Consider the following 3,376-nt stretch of genomic DNA (forward strand, 5'->3'; position numbering starts at 1 on the left):
GTGTTAATGTGTTGTGATTTGAAGTCTACCGCCCCCTGCTGGTGGTGAGTGGAAGTGGTGGCATGCGGGTACTTCAAGTCCTGCAAAAGAAGGGGAACTTCGAGTGGCACATTTCTACTATTTAGTTTGGGGCCAAGGCTAACAATGGAGCTAACCATGTTATATAATGCATGAAGGCTTCCAAGTCAGGATAACACGAGTGTTTCCCATTTCTCCCACTCTGCAGAGGTTGCAAAAATGCAGCATAAGGCCAAACCAGATAGGGATACATGGGGAGAGTATCACTATCTGTATCAACTACTACTAATACAACTACTACTACTACTACTACTACTACTACTACTACTACTACTACTACTACTACTACTACTACTACTACTACTACTACTACTACTACAAGTAGTAGTAGTAGTAGTAGTAGTAGTTGTATTAGTAGTTGTAGTTGTAGTAGTAGTAGTAGTAGTAGTAGTAGTAGTAGTAGTAGTAGTTGTAGTTGTAGTAGTAGTAGTAGTAGTAGTAGTAGTTGTAGTTGTAGTAGTAGTAGTAGTAGTTGTAGTAGTAGTAGTAGTAGTAGTTGTAGTTGTAGTAGTAGTAGTAGTAGTAGTAGTAGTAGTAGTAGTTGTAGTAGTAGTAGTAGTAGTAGTTGTAGTTGTAGTAGTAGTAGTAGTAGTTGTAGTTGTAGTAGTAGTAGTAGTAGTAGTTGTAGTGTAGTAGTGTAGTAGTAGTAGTGTAGTAGTAGTAGTAGTAGTAGTAGTAGTAGTAGTAGTAGTAGTAGTTGTAGTTGTAGTAGTAGTATTAGTAGGTATGTAGTAGTAGTAGTAGTTGTAGTTGTAGTAGTAGTAGTAGTAGTAGTAGTTGTAGTTGTAGTAGTAGTAGTAGTAGTTGTAGTAGTAGTAGTAGTAGTAGTTGTAGTTGTAGTAGTAGTAGTAGTAGTAGTAGTAGTAGTAGTAGTTGTAGTCAGGGTTCGAGTTATGTGGGAGCCAATGGGAGCTGAGCTCCCATAAGGAGGGGTCTGAGCTCCCACGGACGCAGTGAAATCATACATCTGTGGGGGTCGCTAATACATTACCAACAACCATTATTTTAATCACAAATAATGCATGTGTCAATGTAATGAGTATATTGAAAAGAGAAAAACATGTTTTCCAAAAGAACAACGCATCTCTTGAATAACAATATGCCCTGCACTGCACCCTCTTGACACCAATCTAATGCCTGTGAGCGTGCTGCGCGAGCCGAGATCATGTGTGTGTGCGTAGTTGAACCTTTTCATACAGGGCCGTGGTAAGTAGGGGTGCTGAGGGTGCTTGCAGCACCCCCTGATGGAGGACAGGGAATCTGCACGTCCACAAGATTAAATGGAAATATAATACAAATATAATACAAAAAAAAAAAGATTTCGGCCTTGATGTTCACATTCATAATTAAGTAAAGATAACACCCTTTTCAGCCCGGTTACATTTTCCATGTGCCCTGAAAGGACTCTGAGTGTTTAGATAGTTCACTTTAGTCTAAGTTATTACAGTGTGTCTCAAACGGTTTTATCACAATTTATGTAAACAAATATTTCCAAGGCACACCTTTATAATTATTAGGATAAATAAAAACAGGTTTGAAATCATTCCAATGTATACTATAGGACAGTAAACCAACAATATCCTTTAAAACTGGAGAGATTAAAAAATATGGATAAATAAATAAATAAATGTTAACTGGTAAAATAAGATATAAATGAACCAGCAAAAATCTTGCCTAGAGCAGCAAATTGGTCAGAACCGGCCCTGGTGTCATCCCCACAGCACCCCCCATTCGAAACATGTTCCCGCGGCTATGTACAACAATACGCCCAAGCTGCCCCTCCTTAAAAAAAATGACAGCTAGTATCTACCTCATTGTTTTGTTTTTAGAAAAACAAAAACTAGGTGTGTCTTGTTCTTGTTCTATCAGATGTTTAATGATTCAACATGTTTTTACACTTTCCTGTTTAGATTCTGCCTCGTGTTTGTTGTCATTGGGCCGTATGGAACAACATGTTCTATTCCAATGCTCAATTGCTCTAGGTCGGATTTCCTACTAACGTAATAGACACTTTGGACATTTATTAATCCTAGTAGATTGTCATCACTAGGCAAGGCGAGGCAAATTTATTTATATAGCACCTTTCAACACAAAGCAATTCAAAGTGCTGTACACAAATATAAGACAATAAGATCTAACAACACTAACATGTGTAGTCAAATTTGTCTGAAAATGATTTAGAAATGTTGCTTCATTTGGATGGAACATTTGCGAGGCGAAAATGTACCTCACTCTTAGTTTATGAAATCATCAACTCACTATATAAAAAAATGAAAATTTGCATCAACAGCACGAAAACAAAACCGGTTGCAACCATGTTGTCAAAGTAGCAGCAAAAAGAGCCAATGTGATGTACTGCCCGCTTGTTTGTTTGAGAGCTTGAACAACTACTGACAAGTGAAGAAATGCATGGATGAAATGTTGATGTGTGGTTCAGTTGCCTCTATATGCATTGAATACAAACTGATGATTATTTGCGATGCATTTATGTGAAGCAGTATTTTATTGGTGTTGCTGGTTAAGATAAGTATGATGTAACTATTTTATAGACTAATATGTAGCTTTATCAATAATGCTGTGCCACATTTTATAAGCTATTTGTTTTGAATGTAAAGTAGTGAAGTGGGAGTTTAAACTAACAGAGATTTATGCCCGGGCAGCCGAAAATATGTTTTGTGTGCACACTTTTGGGCCTTTGGGGACTCCGTAGAATCACCGCAGACAATTACATTTCAGGAAGTTACTTTGAAACTTGCATGTAAAGTTTTCACGCTATGTTTTGCTAAATGAAAGTTAAAACGTTTCACTATCACTCATATCACTTTGTCTGATCTCTCTCTCTCTCTCTCCTCTCTCTCTCTCTCTCTCTCTCTCTCTCTCTCTCTCTCTCTCTCTCTCTCTCTCTCTCTCTCTCTCTCTCTCTCTCTCTCTCTCTCTCACTGTCTCGCCCTGTAATGAGTTGATTCAAGTTCTTAATGTCAGTCTAAACAATACAATTATGTTGGTGCATCATGGCATGTGGCTCATTAAAAAAAAGTACAGCTATTATCTACCTCTTGTATAACTGGTCGGCCCCACCTGCATTAGCACAATGGATGAAACAAATACATTAGGCAAGGCAAGGCAAGGCAAGGCAAGGCATGTTTATTTATATAGCACCTTTCAACACAAGGCAATTCAAAGTGCTTTACAAAAATGGAAGACATTATGAAAATGGCATTTAAAATCAGTCATTAAAAAGAAAAGATAATAAAAGAAACATTAAAAGAAAAAATACATGGATAAAAGTTACAGTTTA

The sequence above is a fragment of the Trematomus bernacchii genome, unplaced genomic scaffold, assembly GCF_902827165.1.
Source record: "Trematomus bernacchii unplaced genomic scaffold, fTreBer1.1, whole genome shotgun sequence".
Taxonomy (NCBI): Eukaryota; Metazoa; Chordata; class Actinopteri; order Perciformes; family Nototheniidae; genus Trematomus; species Trematomus bernacchii.